Here is a 21,798-nt window from a genome sequence, read left to right on the forward strand (position 1 = left end):
CGCAAATTAAAATTTTATTTAAGTAAGATGTCCCAAGTTTCAACCCCCTCATGTCATAAATATTGAAGTTCATCGATCAAAGGTTGCATAGACATCTATTCCGCTTTTTGGATTACGTGGGCTAGGAACAACACAATTCAAAAATATATAGGGACTAGTCATCAATATTTTAGGAGGAAAATTATAAGGGGTGATAAATACAGGCTCTACACTTAACCATTTTCAAGTGACTAAGTCCCTACACTTAAAATCCCCTTTAAAGTCCCTACACTTAACCATTTTCAAGTGACTAAGTCAACAACCAAACCACATTCAAAACAAAAAATCCCCTTTAAAATTCCTACACTTAATCATTTTCAAGTCACTAAGTCACCAACAAAATCACATAAAAAAAAATTCCCTTTAAAGTCCCTACACTTAACCATTTTCAAGTGACTAAGTATCAAAACAAGTTCACATTCAAAACAAAAAAATCCCCTATAAAGTCCCTACACTTAACTATTTTCAAGTAACTAAGTCACCAACCAAACCACATTCAGCACAAAAAAATATCCTTTAAAGTTCCTACACTTAACCATTTTCAAGTAACTAAGTCACCAACCAAACCACATTCAAAACAAAAAAATCCCCTTTAAAGTTCCTACACTTACCCATTTTCAAGTGACTAAGTCAATAACTAAACCACATTCAAAACAAAAAATTCCTCTTTAAAGTCCCTACACTTAACCATTTTCAAGTGACTATGTATCAAAATAAAACCACTTTCAAAACAAAAAATTCCTTTTAAAGTCCCTAAACTTAGCCATTTTCAAGTAACTAAGTCACCAACTAAACCACATTCAAAACAAAAAAATCCCCTTAAAATTCCCTACACTTAACCATTTTCAAGTTACTAAGTATCAAAATAAAACCACACTAAAAAAAAATCCCCTTTAAAGTCCCTACACTTAACCATTTTCAAGTGACTAATTCAACAACCAAACCATATTTAAAATAAAAAATTCCCTTTAAAGTCCCTACGCTTAACCATTTTTAAGTAACTAAGTCACCAACCAAACCACATTCAAAACAAAAAAATCCCCTTTAAAATCCCCACACTTACCCATTTTCAAGTGACTAAGTCACAACCAAACCACATTCAAAACAAAATATTCCCTTTAAAGACCCTACACTTAACCATTTTCAAGTAACTAAGTCACCGAACAAACCGCATTCAAAACAAAAAATTTTCTTTAAATTCCCTACACTTAATCATTTTCAAGTAATTAAGTATCAAAATAAAACCACATTCAAAATAAAAAATCCCCTTTAAAGTCCCTACACTTAGCCATTTTCAAGTAACTAAGTCACTAACCAAATCACATTCAAAATAAAAAAATCACCTTTAAAGTCCCTACTCTGACCCATTTTCAAGTGACTAAGTCAACAATCAAACCACATTCAAAATAAAAAAATCGTCTTTAAAGTCCCTACACTTAACCATTTTCGAGTAACTAAGTATCAAAATAAAACCACATTCAAAACAAAAAAATTCACTTTAAAGTCCCCACACTTAACAATTTTCAAGTGACTAAGTCAACAACCAAACCACATTTAAAACAAAAAATTTCCTTTAAAGTCCCTACACTCAACCATTTTCAAGTAACTAAGTCATCAATCAAACCACATTCAAAATAAGAAAATCCCCTTTAAAGTCCCTATACTTACCCATTTTCAAATGACTAAGTCACCAACCAAACCACATTTTAAATAAAAAATCTCCTTTAAAGACCCTACACTTAACCATTTTTAAGTAACTAAGTCACCCAACAAACCGCATTTAAAACAAACAACAACAAGACCAACAAGATGTCAACAACAATGCTAGTGAATCGAACAAGTCCACACACAGCTTCACTAGACTTCAATATGAACAATAACAATAAGATTACAACTTACCTTTGCTTGGCCAAAATTAAAGTGAAAGAGATCGATAAGCGGTCACCAAAAAAATAGCAAAGCAATCCTTATATCGGACTCGGAATTTGTCAAATAATAAAATTATTAGAACTCAAATGCTAGTAAATGTCTAGACTAACAAAAATTTAGGTAATTCGAACTCAAATTCATAAACTTTAGCTAAAATATACCTAAAAGATACTAAATTAGGGATTTCAAGATACTAAAGATACTAGAGATACTAAAGATACTAAAATCTATTAAAGATACTAAAATCATAAAAGTAAATCAAGAATCTCAACAAATCACAACTAGAGATTCCAACTTTGAGGAATTCCAATCAACAATAACTTCAACACCACAAAACCCATATCAAAAACTACCATAAAAGAAAATCAACAACCTTAAAATTTCATAGCTAAAGATTCAAAAGACTCAAGGGATTTCTACCATGAATAACTTTAATCAAGCGAAACTCATATCTAAAACAACAAACTAAACCATAAAAGAAATTCAAGAATCTAAAAAAATTAAAAAAATAATACAAAAATAGCTTCATACCCGAGCTGTCGTCGCCGGAGTAGATTGTGATGTGTGTGTGTTGATGTGTGTTAGTGTATGATCTTGGGTGTATTTATATACCTAAGCACCATAACTTATCCATATTTTAGCTAAGTTTAGAGAACAAAGTGCCTAGTTTTTTATGTTTTTACTCTACTTCTATGTAATTGAGATAACTGATGTGATTAGCATGATTTAAGGTATTAATGAGGTAGATGAAGACATTTTGGGAATATGGAATGCGGATGACATATGAAACAAGCGAGAGTAGCAGTCTGGACCAAATATGGCTCCGAGAAACTATGTCCAAGACTAATTTGTTATTTATAATTAGTTTAGGGACTTAGAAGGCAATTATGAGAGAAAAGATTATTAAAAGACTTAATTGCTGAATTTTTATTCATTATTCATTATTCTGTATTATTCTGAGAGAGGAGAAAGGCGGCTTAGCTTGAGGAGAGAGAGAAACATTTTTCTCTTTTGTTTTCACTATTTGCACACCAGGACCGTCTTCTAGTTTTTGGTATGATGAATAGATTTATGATGCTTTTCATTTTATTCATGAGTAGCTAAGTTTATTAGTTAGGGTTATGGAAGACTTGTAGCATACAATCTATCACTTTGGGTTTTGAATTCATTATGCATTGATTTATTTACATCATATTCTCTTTGCTTATCTTGAATTCTCGTGGTTGCAAACATAGAGGATATGCCTTAAAACACAACTTGTTTGAAAGAAAGGTTGATGTTAGTAAAAGAGAGTAGTGACAAGAAAATAGGATTACCAAACCCTATTTTATAAGTTAATGCCTTAGCAGGATTAACTACTTGGAGATTTCGTGTTATTTTTGGTGAACGCTTTTGATTCGAGAGAACTAAAGTGAATTAGTCCTTGATGGTTGAGAAACACTAGGATTATGTTGTTAAATACAATACGTTTCTCTGTAAGCACGATGCATGTATGAATTCATAAAGCCCATAGTTAGTAAGTATTGAAAACTAAAAGGTGGACATAACCCTAGCTTGCTATTTCTCTGAATTTGAATACTACTACACATATTTTATCTTGTTAAACTGAAACCATTAATTTGTGAACTGAATCAAATCCCCCTATTTATTTTACAAAAACAAACGATTAAAAGTCAACTAATCTGCATACAACTTAATTAACACCAAATTCCCTGTGGGAGTCGACCCCAACCTAGTTGAGTTATATATTTGACAATGAACGCTTACTCTCTCATAAGAGAGGTGAAATTTGGGTGTATCAAATTTTGGCGCCGTTGCTGGGGAGTACGATTGTCGATTGAGTTTATGTGTGTTAATTGACTGTTAGTCAAGTTTCCTTATTTTATGTTATTTGTTGTTTTTGTTTATTATAGGCTCATTGTTGTTTATGCCACGAACTAGAAGTTTAGAAGAACCATTATTACCCTTCAATCCTGAACCTCATCTCATTGAAAGAATGGCTAACCAACAGAAAGCTGAAAGATTAACCGCTTTGGCTAATGCTCAATTAAATCTACAGAATGTAGGTAACCCAAGTCGGGTACGTAATCTAGATGAAGAGGACCTAGGAGATGATGATTTAATTGACCCAAGGAGGCATGCAGCAGGGGTAGTTGGACCGGTAAATCAAAATCGTCCATTCAGAGAAAGACCAGACCGCCAAGCTGTGCAGTTTGATGTTGACAATGATAAAGATGATTTAGATGGAACTGCATCTACAGGGGCAATCATTCTACCACCACTAGCTCCTAGGGTGAAATTTAACATCACCAGTACTATGATCCAGTTACTGAATCTGAAAGGACTCTTTGGTGAATTACCTGGTGATGATCCAAATCTATATTTGGTGAATTTCATCAGTATTTGTAAGTCATTTGATAATCCTAGAGTGGGAAAAAATGCTATTCATTTAAGATTATTCCCACTGTCTCTATCTGGAGAGGCAACTATGTGGTTGAATGAACTGACTCCTGATTCTATAACAAACTGAGGCAATTGAAAAGAGCTTTCCTAGAAAGGTTCTTTCCGCCCTCCAGAATGTTACAGTTGAGGGACGAGATCAGCAACTTTAGGCAATTGGCTAATGAATCTTTTCATGAGACTTGGGCGAGGTTTAAAAAGAAGTTGAATCAATGCCCAAACCATAAGATGACTGATAAACATTTGATGGAAATACTCTACAAAGCTTTGAACTCACTTACAAAGCCAATAGTGGATAATGCTGCAGGAGGAGCTTTTATGGAGCTCACCTTTACTGAGGCTGTGGACATGTTAGAAAAAATGTCTAAGACAAGTAGAGCTTGGCATACTGGAGATTTTGTGGTAGCAAGCAATACTGGGTCTAGTGTAATATCAGCAGAGCAATATATGAGAGAAGAGGAGCGTGATCAGGATATGGCTCACATGTAAACCCAGATGGATCTTCTCATGAAACATTTGCTATCAGGGAATATAGAAAAGGTAAAAGCTGTGGGTCCCATGGTAAGGGAGATGAATCAAACACTGAGGAAGAGGCTAACTATTTGTATAACCAGGGGGTTTCTGGACTGGTGGTCAAGGAAACTAAGGTTGGAACCATCAAGGAGATTGGAAGAATAAAAGTGATAGGAGTGGATTGTATGTACCTCCTGGAAGCTGTGATAATGCTGCCACCAGTTCAAGTAAAATGTCTATGGAGAACATGATGGAGAAATAATTAAAGGGAGTTGAGGCGACCAATTCTGGGGTGACTACTATGAAGAGTGACATATCTTCCATGAGTCAACTAGTAAATTCACACTCAATCGCTATTAAATAACTGAAGCAGCAGATGAGTCAATTATCCATACCATTCAACCAAAGATAGAATGAGACTCTACCAAGTAATACAGTTCAAAATCTGAGGACTGATGGATCATGTATGGCTATTACCACTAGGAGCGGTAAGATGTTATCTAGTCCAGGTTTAGGAGCATCCTCTTATACTGATGAGGTCGAAATAGATTGGGAGATGGTTGATGAATCTCCAGTGGTACCTGTGAAGTTGGGAGGTTCAGAAAAGAATAGTGCAGAAATGGAACAACCACCTAAGCAGAAACATGTTAGTGATATGGAGCAAGGCATAAGAAAAGAGGTAGAAGTTGTTCCAACTGAAATCCCAAGGCCACTACCCCTATTTCCACAACAATTAAAGAAGAAAGAAGATGATGGCAAGTTTAGAAAATTCATGGCTATGTTGAAGCAGTTGACAGTGAATGTTCCCTTAGTTGAAGCACTGGAACAGATGCCCGAATATGCTAAGTTTATGAAAGACCTATTGACAAAGGAAAGGACTGTGAGATATGAAACGGTAGACAATCTTCATCATTGTAGTGCTATTGCTACAAGATCTATTGTCCAGAAGAAAGCTGATCCAGGAGCATTTATTGTTCCATGTACGATTGGATTGCTAAAGTTTGAAAAGGACCTTTATGATCTTGGGGCAAGTATAAATCTTATTCCATTGACGGTTTTTAAGAAACTGGGTTTGGGAGATCCTACGCTCACCAATATGTGGCTTCTAATGGCGGATAGATCGGTAAAAAGTTCATTTGGGATTCTACATGATGTACTTGTAAAAGTTACTGATTTTATATTTCCTGCCAAATTTGTAATTCTTGATTGCGAAGTGGACTTTGAAGTACCCATAATTTTGGGTAGGTCGTTCTTAGCAACTGGGAGAGTGTTAGTTATATGGAGCTGAATGAGCTAAAATTTAGGCTCAATGAGAAAGATGTTAGTTTTGAAGTATGTCGGTCTATGAAACAACAAATGGAGATGAGTGTCTTCTCGATTGTTGATGTATTCTATGAAGATGAGCGAGATGTACCAATTAAGGATATGTCTTTTGTGGAGACCATAGCTGGTTTGGTTGAACTTGCAAGAAAGGATGTGAGTGACTTCAAAGTGGTTAGACTAGGAATAAAGCATTTTCTTGATCCAACAAATGAGGTACAAATGGTATTATCGATGTATCTTGACGAAGTCTGAGTAGTCAATATAATCGAGTCCTGCTGCGATGTTAAATCAGGCTCTACATGAGAGACAACCCATGATTTTATTTTCACTTTATCATGTTAAACAAAAATACAAAAAGAAGAGTCGAGCCACGACCGAAACTACGACGCTTGGTGGGAGGCAACCCATCCTTCTAATCATTTTTGTTGTTTTTGAGTAAGTGTAGGTGTATGAAGTACTAAGAAGGAGATTAGTACCAAATTTGATTTGGAATTGAGCTATGTCAATGGTGGTAAGTTTAGGAGTGATGGGACTATTACAGGTAAGTTGGAGTGGTCAAATGTGTAAGGCTCAAGTATGAATTGTATTAGAGTCGTGCCTCGAATTATGTTAATCCGACCTAAAAAGTTTTGCGGTGCGACTTTATTTTGTGACTTTCAATAAGGTTTGTGGTTGTGGCGTAGGGATATGGACCTTTTCGAACAAGAGTGCGCCGCACATCCTATCGCACATGCTCACTGGACCAACTATGCGATGCACAATGCGCCGCACACCTTAATGTGTGCGATAACTTATACATTGCACACTTTAACATGTGTGCTAAGATATGCGTCGCACACCTAGCCGTATATGCCTACTGCCTTAAGTCTGCGATACCTTATGCGACAAACACCTTGATGTCTGCGATAGGTAGTGCGTCGCCCACTTCTCTGCATAAACTCACTGTCCCAACTGTGCGACAACATATGGGACGCACACTTTGAGATGTACAATATGATGTGTGTCGCACACAGTCCAAATAAGCCTAAAACCTGACTTCTAACTTTAAATTGGGTCAACCCGACCCAGATTTTCCTTCTTCAAATAGACTTCACACCCTAAATACCCAACTTCATCCTTATTTCACCCTTAAGCCGCCCAATATTGAGCTCTCACTATTCTCTTTGTCCTTCACTAATCTTCCATCTTTGTGGTAAGTTTTACTTTTCTTATCCTTAGTTATTGTGACTCTATGCTATAGTTAATTGATTTCTTAAGGATTATGAATTAAACTCTTACCATGGTGATGTTGTGAAAGTGATGGCGTTTTGTCTATCTTGATATGGTTGAAAGTGTAGGGCGTGATTTTGTTCAAAAAGTGTTTCATTGAAATATAATTGGGGGAATTGAAGTGAGTGAATTATATTGTGACTAATGTTGATGGACCATGTCAAAGTGTATGTCGGCAAAATCTGAGTACCCGACAATAACACTTATTGGTTGATACTAACAAATTAAGTGTGGGGTGGTGACTTCATCACCCTCATCTTTATTATAATTAGTTTTATTATGTGTGATTGACGTGGATGATATGATAAACATAGGAAAAATGGCTCTGATGATGATCTCAATACAGGTGACATGACTCCTAATGTGGATGAGGAGTACTACTATCTAGGTTCTTTATCTTGTTATTTGCACTGGGGACAGTGCTGAGCTTGAGTGTGGGGTAGCTGGTTACTTTGCTACTTGTTTTGTAAGAAAATAGTACCTTCTCCTTAGCATTCTTCTGTGATAGGATTAGTTATTTTGTTTATTTTGTTTCTTGTTAGATGTTTATTCTATTTAGTCATAATTAGGTGCCTTTCTCGATGATGGATGGATGACGACTGTCTTAAGAGAAAATTAGTCATTTAATTGCATATAGCTATTCTTGTGGATCACATGACATTATAACATAAGTATTTGATGGATCATTACATTTGAAACACCTAGGCTCTAGTTGTGACTCTTGTTGTGATTGTTGATTTTATTTGAATTCATGTAATTATTGGGTTGAGAATTTATAATGCTCCTAATTGAGTTGACCATGTGCCATGAGTGTGTAAGACTGTTGTATATTCTTTATTGCAACTGATGCTAGAACTTTCTTGGTGTGTGTGCAAAGTGAAATAAAGATTATGAGTTTAGGAGATGATTTAGGCATTTCTTTGATAGCCATTGTTCATACCTTCTTTTGACCTACCTTTGTACATTATCTTAGCTAGCCCTGTTGAGCCTTTAGCTTGTTCTTTTGTTAGCCTCATATGTAGCCTATTCCGTTCTTTAATAGACCGTAATTTGATCCAAAAGCTCCTAAGCGCTTTAATGTAAAATCAATTTGAGTTAGGAGTTTGACAATTAGAGAAAAAGGTGAAATTGATGCCCCAAAGTCTAGTTATCGGCGTGTGAAATTGATGTGGTTGGGAGTAGCGAAAATTGTTGAAAAAGTTCCAAATTTTATCCCGGACATGTTATAATGAACCTGTTTTGGCCCTGGTCCTTCTTGGACATTGTGCACCTCAACTAAGGCAAATCGCTTAAGTTGTGGGTGACTATTATAGGGGTGCGTAACATGAAAAGGGTGCAAAAAAAATTAAAAATAAATTGAAAGGGTTGCATACTCCCATCATAGTGTTATTAATTAAGCTTAACGAGTTGGGGTGAAAAGCAAATCTGTGAAGATAGCAGAAGTGGAAATTGGTTGTTAGAGATTGGTCTTAATTGCATAATGTAGTGTATTAAAGCTCTTAGGGATAGGTCATATCCTGGATGCATAAAGGCTCAACACAGCTGGGAATAAGCTAGTTTAACCTGCGTTGGAGCTTCTTGAGCAGTCCAAGCGTTGGTCCAGCTACAAGGCACATAAGTGGTCTCTTCTTTGAACTAAAATTGCTGCACTTTGAGCATAAATCCAAGCATAAATGGGATATACTTGGAGCTAATTTTGTTGAGCATTTCATTTGTTTTCAACTACAATTCAAACATTAAAATTTTTTATTTCAAGAACGCATCACCGGATAATTACATTGGATTTTTCTTCCATCATTTTCCTCTCTTAAGTAAAAATTACAAGGTATGATCTTTACAATGCAAAAATTACAAGGTATGATCTTTACAATGCAAATAGTGATCATATTTCATGAATTCTTTTGGTTTAAATTTATTTTATTTTAGCTTAAGTTGATAAAATGTGGTTGTTGGGATGAATATTTTTAAATAAATACCTTGTATTACATGCTCAATTACAAATTCTTGCTTCCATGCCCTAGTATATACCATGTGTTTCATGAAATGCCCACTAGAGAGTTATTTGCTTAATTGAGTGGTGGGTGATGTAATTAGATTAGTATGATTAAAAGTGGTGTAATTGGTGATGAATTGATGTATTGGGCTTGTTCACTTATGATGCTATTTTATCTATTCAAGCTCTTACTTTTCATGCACATCACATGTTTGTTAAAATGTCAACACAGCTGGGAATAAGCTAGTTTAACCTGCGTTGGAGCTTCTTGAGCAGTCCAAGCGTTGGTCCAGCTACAAGGCACATAAGTGGTCTCTTCTTTGAACTAAAATTGCTGCACTTTGAGCATAAATCCAAGCATAAATGGGATATACTTGGAGCTAATTTTGTTGAGCATTTCATTTGTTTTCAACTACAATTCAAACATTAAAATTTTTTATTTCAAGAACGCATCACCGGATAATTACATTGGATTTTTCTTCCATCATTTTCCTCTCTTAAGTAAAAATTACAAGGTATGATCTTTACAATGCAAAAATTACAAGGTATGATCTTTACAATGCAAATAGTGATCATATTTCATGAATTCTTTTGGTTTAAATTTATTTTATTTTAGCTTAAGTTGATAAAATGTGGTTGTTGGGATGAATATTTTTAAATAAATACCTTGTATTACATGCTCAATTACAAATTCTTGCTTCCATGCCCTAGTATATACCATGTGTTTCATGAAATGCCCACTAGAGAGTTATTTGCTTAATTGAGTGGTGGGTGATGTAATTAGATTAGTATGATTAAAAGTGGTGTAATTGGTGATGAATTGATGTATTGGGCTTGTTCACTTATGATGCTATTTTATCTATTCAAGCTCTTACTTTTCATGCACATCACATGTTTGTTAAAATGTCAATAAGAGAGAAATGTCTTATATGCTTGTAAAGGTTAATGCAAACTTTCTTGGGGCATTGTGTGATAATTTTTGGAGTATACCTTTGAGTCCAATTATTCTTAAAATTGAGATAAATGATGGTGTTTGGTTGAAGTTGTTCATGAATGTTGAGCCCATGGTGCGATCGATTAGTGACCGGATGAAGTCTAAGTAACCCAAGAGACATGAATACTTGCCTTGACCTATGATAGATTAGGTGAATCCATTCTTACGGTAATAAGGTCGTTTGTGTTCCTATTGGTTCCATGAATGTTTTATTAGCTAAATGGACGATATGTGAAATTGTGAGGAAAGGATCCCATAAAGCGTAATGATAATGTTGCTTTGCATTCACCTATGTTTTTCTTTAATTGTTTAGGAAGAAGCAAAAGTTCAAAAATTCTTTCGAAATGTCATTGGCAAGAAATGAAACAATTTTGAGAAAAAAACCAAAAAATTATAGTTTTCTTTTTGAAAAAAAAAGATCAAGGATGTTCTTAAGCTTTCTTTTGAGTGAGACCATTAAATTTGATTTTTGGCTCTCTCTTTATAAGGATGAGTCTTTGACTCGGAGTAACTTATTAAGCTCAAATTGGTTGGGAGATTAACTTTTTGTTCTATGAGTATGATGCCATGTGTGGTGAGATATTTGAATAATTTTTGTACATATGTGTAGTCTAGAAGTTACCCCGAGTGTGTTCAAAGTGAAATTCTAGACAAGCTTGATTTGGAGAATGACCCGAGGCCATTTTTGTCCCATCATATGACCAAATTCCCATCTTAACATCATTCCCTAGTTAAACCCTTTGAGCCTTTTTGCCCATTATTCTTTCTTTTTGTAATAATAACCTTGCTAAAATACCTAAGCCCTTTTAAAATCTTCCTTTTGGCACTCAACCTCTTTTGATGCATCGAATGATTCAAGGTAGTGAAATATAGGCGAAAGCCTATGTTTGGGGGATTTGTGTAGTTGGGAGAATAATGTAAGGGTGGTTCATACTCCAAGTTTTGGGGGATTAATATGATGTACTAAGATGAGCCAAAAAAAAGGTATATGTAAGGTGGTCAATTCATATGCTTAATAGGAAAAAGACATACTTGATGATAAAATTATTTACCCTAGCCCATAGAATGTGAAGAAAAATAAGACAAATGGGGGGCTAAGAAGAGCTCAAAGTTAGAATATCTCTTGAAAAAGTCAAAGAATGAAAGAAAGAAAGAAAGAAAATGGTGGCTTTGAATTGTTTGGTAAATTTTAATCAAAAAGGTTGGAAAAAATGGGAAATGATTTAAAGGAGAATGAGGTGGATAGTTTGAAAATTTTGGGGTAGAAAGGGTTGAGAAATTACATTGAAGGAGGTATTTTAGTCACTTGATCCATAGATATTCCTTCCTACACCTTAAGTCTTTAGCTTGACCCACAAGACCTTGTTGATTCCAAATTAGGTAAGTCTACATTAGTTACGAACAACACAAAGGGCAAGCCTATGGTTTTACTCATTGTACTTTAATTTCTTTACGAGAGTGAGTGTGAATTCTTTCATTATTTAAGATCCTTTAGAAATTTTCATGTATTGTGTGTGTGGAACTAACTCTTGATTGTGAGTGTCATCAATATGTTGGGGTAGAGGGTGAAGTTTTACTCTCGATTTGGGTAAATGGGTAAAGTAAGTTGCGTTGTGAAGAATGAGACAATTTTTGAAAATTTTATGTTTCCTCTTAAGATTCTTTGTTGATTTGGAAGGTTCATTTGATATAAACTTTCATATTTGGTTTATAAATATGTGCTTATTGAAAATTTTTTTTGGTTTACTTGTTGCCATGACATGTTTAAAATGTATTTGAAGAGCTTTGTCAGCTTATTCCTTTACTATAGCTTTTTTTGGGTGGATTTGAGTTAAATACCCTATCTCTTTGAATTATTCTTGAGTGCTTAAGTACAAGCAATAGTTTAAGTTTGGGGGTGTTGATAAGCCATCATTTTATGACTTTCTAGTACCTTGTAAGCCTAATTATCATGATTTTTTCATTGATTTCCGTTGATTTGATATTTATCTCATACTTAATGCTCATTTGTGTAGGAAAAGTTGAAAAGGGAAGATGAGCAAGTCTTTAAAATCAAAAGGAGGTCAAATATGAAAGTAAAGGGCAATCTGCTTTGCATCTGCTTTCCACCTGCTCTCCATCTACTTAATCAGATCAAGAGCAAGGTGGTATTTTTGTAATATTGGAAAAATATGGAATTGGGGCTTAAATAGGGGATTTTAGCTCATTTTCACCATCTTTTATACATCATCTATCACTACACACTCCTCCATCTTGGCTTAGATTAGGGTTTGTAATTTCTTGGAGCTTGGAGCCTAATTTGTACTAATTTTGAGATAAGAATACATTAGAATGACTTTAAAGTGAAGAATTACTTAATTCCAGTAGAGATCTGTGGAGATTTAAAGTTTGGTCTGCATTTTTTTTGTCCTTCATGAATTTGTTTGATGGATTTCATGGTATTTGTGTTTATTGTCTTTATGTTTTGCTAGTTCTTCCTCTTGGGATTATTCTTGAATCGGGTGCAAGTGTGTGGGTTATGATGTATTTGTGTAGATTTTAGTTCGTTAATGATGGGTTCTATTATTGCTTGGTTAAATAGGTTGAGATTTGATGGGTGAGAGCCTCAAATACCCATATGGGTTTGATGGGTGAAAACTTCAAACTCTAGAAAGCTCTAAGACACCTTTGAAAGAAGGGTTTTGGGTGAACTTTAGGAACCCTCATCATCCTTGAAAGAGGGATGTGGGAACCAAGTCAATAGTAGACAATTTATGGGTATGGTTTACTAATTTTCACTATCTTAGAAATAAGAGTGAATATGAGGTTGATCATCCCTCGGGTTCCATCCTAGAAATAGGGGTGCCTAATTAAGGTATTGGGTGGTTTTAATTTCACACTTGTTAGGTACTTGAAAGGGTCAACAAGTGACATCTTTGAGGTTTTGTTTAAAAACTAGCCTCAAGGACTTGAAACCTAGTGTACCATATCATCAACAACTAGAATTGGCATTGAATCATTAATTACCCATGCATATCTTGCCCCTAGGATAGCATAGTCCCAAGATTCGCTCCTAATTGTTTACACACTTTAGTCTTGAATTAGGTCTTTAGAAGCCAAAAAATTATTTTCATGATTGACACCCATTTCAAACCCCAAACCATTTTGTACCATAGGTTTGAATCTAGTCAGTAGCTCTTGTTCTGAACCTACTTAGTCGCTACTCATATTGTTCCCTATGGATTCGACCTCGACTCCTAGTTTTGTAAATATATTGACAACGACTGACTTGCACTTAAATAGACGTGTAAGTTAAGTGTTATCACTTCTTAACTATGTTAATTTCTCGTGTTCAACCCAATTATTCTATTGTTTTGCATGAAAATCCTACAATTTAGGTACTATCCATAAGATAAATTTCACCCGTTGACTTGGTTATCGTCTCAGAGTGCCGCCTTGTTGCCCCTTGTTACGGCCCTAGTCATACTTGGTTATCGTGCAACTATCTTAATCCTTGCTATCCAATCACAAGCTTCTTGGTTATCTAATGAATGCGAATACAGGCTATCTCAAGTATCTGCAGCTACTTGAGGCTAATTAATACAAAGGTGAACTAAGATACATATAGAAACCCTAGAACAGTTGAATCTCCCACTTTCTTTATGTAGCTAATCCGCTAGGGTTCCCATAACCCTAGCTGAGGAGATTATCTGCTCATGTTTGTGCAAGAAATCATGATTATATATGAATAACACATAAAATCAATTGCACAAGAAGAAGATGAATAAACTCCAAAGTCTTTAATTGAATAAGATCTAAAAATATCAAAAAATAATGTAGTAATAAGTAGTTGCGTGCAAATTAATGTCACAACGCGTAACCTAATAAAATTAAACCCTAGGGTATTTATAGTATATCAAAATATCATATAAATCCCATTAAAAATAGGAAGGGCAAAGTTAAGTCGATAGTCAATACGACTCGATCGTCACTCATATCCTTAGCTTACGAGTTGTACCCTGCCTTATCGTAACTAGTCCAGTGTCTAATATTACCACGACTTCAACTCTCTGTTCAACTTACGAATCCATATTACAAGTCGTAACTATGTATACAACTTGTGTACTTGATCCATATCCACCTGGGACTTTAATCTTTTTAGATCTTGAGCACTGTTTGGGATATAACATCCCTATACGAGTTGTACTCAAACGTTCAACTCGTATCCTTTTGATACTTCAATTCCTGGGTAGTAGCTTGGGTTCTGTTATGCTCATGTCTTCAGTATATGACTCCCTAGCTTACAACTAGGATACCTGAGTCGTATCTTTTTTATACTTGGTTTCTTAATTTGGCTTTTGGTTCTGTTCCTCATACGATTCAGCATACGAGTAATAGCGAATGGTTACGACTAAAGGGTAGACTCATATATTGATAAAAGTTGGTATTTTTCAGGTTTTTTTCTCCTTTTTTCATTCAAATATTGTTCTAAACCTGTTTAACTTGCAATTCACACCAGAGTGCATCATATCTAACAAAATACCCTAAGTTCACACATAAATTCATGGTTTTAAGCATCGAAAGTGTCGTTTTTCTAGCCTCAACTTAAACTTTTTCATTTCCTCAGGCAAACAAAACCAAATACTATTTTCTATCCCCGAGGCGATGCTTAAATAGGAAGATCTAAAACAACCCATGGCAGTGATTTTGAATTAAAGTTCAATTTCGTTGTTCCCCTCTTAATTTAAAATTTTTCAACTCAAACTTGCGTATAACAATTCAACACATGTAAAAACATGAAGGGATTCGATGATAGCATTACATTAGCAATAAATACTCAGGCATAGACCTATTTTACATCCGTCAAACAATCTAGCAATTTAGCAGCATGACCCATGTGCACACACAGTCAAAGAAATCCCATTCTCTCCTTGTATATATCAATCTATTCTTGGATATAACAAATAACGCTCGCTCTCACAAAGAAGTATCACCGGTGTGCATAGAATACCATAGGCTTGCCCTTATGCTCTTTTTCTAAGTTGTCAAACAGTCATAGTAAGATCACTATAGGACGTTATTTGGCTTGTAATGTAGGTTAGGGGTTGGTAGGATATCTTTTGGGATTCTTGTAGTGACTAAGCCTCCTGGACACTACGATTTTCTTGGGGTCCACAAATTTTCCACTTTTTCATTTATTTCCTCTCTTGTATCTCCTTTTTCTTTTAAGCATAAGCCAATTTGGGCCAGGCTTGGGTTTTCTAGTGCTTATTTTTCTCATTCTTTTCATTTTTCTCTAATTTTCATTTTTCTTAGCTTGTTTTTCATCAAACCTGGCCGTGATTCAATTGTTTTTCATATATCCTATTTTTTTATATACGTTCTTCTCTCACGTACCCCTATAATAGCCACTCTCAACTTAGGATATTTGCCTGAGTTGAGGTGCATAATATCCACGAAGGACCACAACCAAAACAAGTTCATTGTAAGGTAAACGGGAAGGCGATGATGTTACAAAAAAAAATTGGACTGTTAAAGCTCAAATATTTGGATCAAAGGGATTTGCTCATTTGGTATAGGCATTTTAGGCTCAAGTGGACTCATACAAAAACGGCCTATGATCACATCATACCTAACCATCCTAAACCTCGGTAAAAGCAACTCGACAAGTTCAAGACTCCAACACAACCAGGAACTCTGTAATCCTTACACACACTTGCACAGGGCTACATTACTAAGTGCAAGTTATCCAACTCTGCACTTGTTTTGTCCCTGCCTGTACTATCCCTAATCCTAATGCTATTATCAGATACTCAACAGTCTCAACCATATATATAACTTACATAATTTTTAAAACAAAAATTTTTGAGGGGGCTCAACATTTTCAACTCTTTAGCATAGTTAACACTACTTTTCACAAGATCAGTTCAAAACTCCACAACAGTCAACAATGTTTCAGCAATCACCAAAAAAAATCAAAATCAGGATCAAAATCTTTAAGTACAACCCAAATTTTCAAAATTCATAAAAATCATAGTTAAAATAAAAAACATTTGCTGCCATAGGCGTGCTGATCTACTCCCTATCTCAGCTGCCTACATCAAACCTGGAAGTCATAACAGACTTTTAGTTTTAGCTACATCTGAAAATTTTCAAATTGCTCCCAAATTTCTGGTACCCCACCCCAACTTAAAAATATTGCACTCTCCTTAGTTCAAAATAAAAATTACAAGAGTAGGGATAAAAATATACCTAGGCGCTCAAGGCATCGGAGCATCAACATCAACACGTGGGCCCTCAGCTTGGTCCCATTCTTCTTAGTAACTATCCCAACTGAGACTAGATCATCAAAAGGAGAGGGCACAATATCTACCCCCTCAGTATTAGTAACTAGAACTCTCGATCTACTAGATCCGCTAGCTATCTCGTGGTGTTGACCATCCTGGATGCCATTATGTCTGGCCTTAGTAGCAACTCTTGCCTCTTTTCTTTGTTTTCTTTCTTCTTTCTCTTATTTCTTCTTCTATCTTCATCGGTTTGCTTAGCCTACTTATCCACCAAGACTTCCCAAATATTTTGCACCTCAATAATGGGAATCACAGTCTCTATGATTGACTCATCAACCACTGGCCTCTCGAATAATTTGACAACCATTCTCTTTATCTCAGTAACCTTGGATTGGACATCAGCAACATTGGGTGCCTACCCACTACCTAACTACCTTCTATGTTAGTAACTTTCGCAGTGAGGGTAGCCAAATGAGTCACTACCTCTGTCTATGCAATATGAGAAATTATCATCACACTTGGAGGTATCCCCCGTGTCTTAGGTGGCACAGACTGGACTGGCGGTAAGACACTCAAAGTACCCACTGCATCTGTGGGTGTAGTCTCAGTCCGTGCACCCACATCAGTAGCCTCAGCAGTAGTAACAATATTAGTCTTATCCTCTTGTGGGAAGGATCCTACATAACATCTGCTTCCTTCCTCATAGGCCTAGCCAATGGGTTGGCTGACCAATATCAAAAGTCTAGTGGGCCTCTCTCATTACATCAACACCCAAAATCTCCAATACCCCCACAGATAAATATATCTGCGTGTTCATGCATGGTTATGCTAGAAATGCCTTCTACTCTACAGTAACCCTATCTCTTAATTCTCAAGATAAGAACTCACCAATATTAAAATCATAACTGAGTGTAAACCTTTCTATTATCGTAGCTCAAAATAGACTCAGCACATCACCCCCTTTATTTGTACATAGCCTATGATGGGGTATGGTCCACAAAACCTTACCTCAAAGTTGAGGGTACGCTTCTTTATCTGTTGAGACTCTCCTATACCACCTTCAACCCAAGTGGCATGCTCGCCATATGCAGCTATTTGCTATGCAATCCTCCAAAATATTACTATAGTTTCATCAGTACCCAATATCTGGTTGATGATCTTCCTTATTTTGAATATTCTGTAATCTATTTTTGCTATATTGGCCAGGGCCTGTTATGTCGGGCCATACAAAAATCTTCCAATTATTCCAGGTGACATATCCACCCAAACTTCACAAATTGTTAGCAAAGTAATAGGGTAACCTGTCTTCTATAGCATGCCCTGTGGATACTGCAGCATCAACTCACCCTTATAGGTGGCATAGAACTCATAAACTAACATCTTACTATATCGCCCTAGAGCTCTTATCATCCAGCCGAACCCATACTGTCTAAAATATTCTGCGAATTCAGGCAATTCAGTCATGCCAATAGTAGTTATTTATCTTTCCTCGTATAAGACTCTCTTATTCTTTCCACCCAGTAGCTGATATAACCCTATGTTAAATACTGTCTTCATGTCAAGGTATCCCCATCATTCTACAATGAGCACCAGAGAAGGGGCTAGTGCAAGTGGGGGGTCATGTATGTCTATCGGGGTAGCCTCTACCTCTGGACCTCGACCCTCATCTGAACTCTCCTCAGTTGAAATATATTTATCTTTCTCATCATCATCCTTAGGCTGTAGTGTGTGCAATAGGGACATAGTTGCATTCTTTCATCGTGTACCTTAAGGTGGTGGTGTGTCAGATTCTTGGGGAACTACTTTCCTTCCCTTAGCTTTAGCTTTTGCTTTTCCTTTTTGTGCAACTTTCTTGGATGTGGTCCCAGTATATTTTCCCCATTACTATTAGTCCAGCTTACGGATAAGATGGTTTCTTCACTTTCCATTGGCTTTTGTTTATTTCCTTTCTTTGCCAGAGTTTTGGATGAATACACAGTCTTTAGAGGCATTTTTCCTACAAATATACTAAAGTTAGTAATTAAGAAAAGAAAAGAAAAGTAAAATTCAGTATGACAGTTCAATGTGCCTTATTCCAGTTGGGTACGAGTGGTGGATACTGGTCGTACCCATTGGGTACAACTCATATACCTGAGTTGTAACCTTAATAATGCATGATCATTATTTACTGGCTAGTTTACGACTCATCCTCACCAGTCGTAGTGGTTAGTTACGACTAGTGACCAATAGTCGTAAGTTGGTCAGAAACTTTTATTCAAGTTATTTTCTTCCTAGGTGGGTACGATATATATGTATAAGTCGTAAGATCTGGATATGACTCATAAGGTTGAGTCATATCCGTTCCAAAACTTTGAATTTATCAAATTTTCATGTTGCCAATGGGTAAAAGCCTCATTACGACTCCCATACCGGTGGGTACGAGTCGTAAGGTGTCCCGTATCCACAGCATCATAGAAGTCCAACTTTCAAAGTTTGACTCTGATGAAATTCCCATTCCACCCATTACTTTAGTCAGCTATATCTAGCATTTTCAACACATAAACACACAAAAATCTATTTCTAAACCCTAGTTCATCCCCGTTTACAAGTTTCAACACAAATATCTAAATATTGTGTACCAACAATCTATGAAATAAAGAAATTTCACTTAAACCAAGTTAACAATACCTCATGCTACATATTTCAAATTACAATTTAGCAAAAATAAGGTTGAGAAATTACTTGGTATGTGTAGAGCAGTAGATTTTTGTTTTGGGATCTTAAGAGGCTCAAATTTGAATTGAAATCCCTCTATTTTATTGATTTGAGGTTGTTGGTGAGTGTATTTAGTCAAAAATAAGTTGATTCTTAGGATTTGAGTTCAAAATTTGGAAGAAAACTATGCGAGTATGAGTTAGAAGTCTAAGGTACCCGATTGGGTCTAATTTACCCTTTTAAATCATTAGTCTGGGTTGGGTCAAACTCGAGATCTGACCTAGTAAGCTAGGGTATGAGTGGTGTATATGACTAGTACCCAGGCTTATTGTAATGCCTCGATTTTCTAAACTGAAATGCTACACGGTGCTTATGACTCCAAGGGACCACAAGCTAACCCATGACTGATATCTGTACTTGTATACTGCAATTCATGACATAATAATGTGGAAAACCTGCACAATAGGCCATAAGGTTCAACTAAAAAAATATAACATCCATATGGGCAAAAAATACCCAAAACAACTAAAAACTGAATCTGAAAGCTAAATTTGAGCATAAATCCGAAAGCCTCTAAGTACTGTCTGAATAAGGAGTTGAAGGAACATGTCTCCAACTAACTCCGTAAACTGATAACTGGCTAAAATAATAATGAATAAATCAAATCATATTGTCCTCGAATAAAGCGGACTCACTAAATATCTGTGACTGGAAATGCTACTGCTACTGCTGGTTTGGAGCTCATGTCTCTGAACCTATGGTGTAAAATGAAAAGAAAGCACCATAGCACAAATGCATCAGTACAATTGGAGTACAGAGTATACAAATGAGGTAGGCTAATGCAAAGGCTTTATATGCATGAATAATGCTAATTGACTGACTGATATGAATGTAAGAGTAAAAACATACATACATAGTAACTGAGATCGTGAGTACGTGGTAGCTAAATCTATATGCAAATACATGACTGGAACTGTAGTTCTAATAACATGAGCGACTGTGTTTGACAGTCCTGAATCTGGTAGAACTCCCTGAGTCCCGTGCTATAACTGAATTTGACTGTATCTAACAGTTCTGGTATACTAATATCTGAAGAAATGTCTGAGTTCTTTTACTGAGACTGATGCTGAAACTATGAGAGGTAGTTGTATAACCGACATGCCCCATGTATACCATTACGGCTAAGCTGGGGTCCAATCTCTGTCCCGACTGGAGGGGTGTCAATACCGCGCCATTGGTAAGGACAGTTGTGAGTGACCCTTATCTGGTAGGTACTCAAAGTAAGAATGGTGGGATCCTAAACTGATAGGTTAAGCCACCTCATCAACCCTAATCTAACTGGATAAGATGTCTCAACCTACGCTGTCTACGTAGTTCTGGAACACAAGGATGACTGCTAAGAAACACACCCTAAACCTGTAGGTGAGTCCCCATCCTTGGGTTCACTCGGTGCTAACTTCTACTCCCATCTGAAGAGACTAAACATGATTCAACTGACTGTACATGGACAGATTAACTGACTTCCATTGACTGATGGAGTGGTGCTATTTTCTGAGAGTTAACTGAGATCATGAGATTTCTGAGGTTTCCTGAGTCACATGACTGATTGAGTTCTATAGATTATAGCTTGACTGAGATTATCGTGACAACATGACATAGATCTAGGCACACAGCTATGTTTTTCAAGTATGAATACCCCCAGGACTCGATAGAAGGAAACTGACACACATGACATGACTTGATCACAAGATTTGAGTCCACAATTCATAATATCATAAGTACGGGATATCATATTTCAAATAGTTATTCAACATCTTAACCATTGTAGGGAATGCATGGATATATTTCATGTATATATTGTATATCTGCATTATCTTGCATGCTTCATACCACCACAATAGCAACACATAAAAAGCATGAAATTCATATTGAAGTGTATAGCTAGCATGAACTTGTCATTTAGACATCATAGAACCATACAAACATGAATTTCTAGCATCCTAAGCATTTTATCAAACACCTTGCATGCTTTCTTTAAGGCATAGGTGGGTTTCATACTTGCACCATATTAAACCACCTAAAGTTCATGGTTTTTAATTAACAAACATATATATTCCATGAAAACACCTTTAGACATCACATTGAAACTTAAACAACAATCGTCAACATGTACATACTCATATCACCACAAAAAGTTTACAAATAATATTTAAAACATGGTTCTTGAGCTCTATGAACAGATTGGATCCATAGATGAACACTCGTATACCTTAGTGATTGAATCTTGAAAGAGATCTAATGTTTCTGAAGGTTCTTGA

The sequence above is a fragment of the Capsicum annuum genome, chromosome 4 (assembly GCF_002878395.1).
Source record: "Capsicum annuum cultivar UCD-10X-F1 chromosome 4, UCD10Xv1.1, whole genome shotgun sequence".
Taxonomy (NCBI): Eukaryota; Viridiplantae; Streptophyta; class Magnoliopsida; order Solanales; family Solanaceae; genus Capsicum; species Capsicum annuum.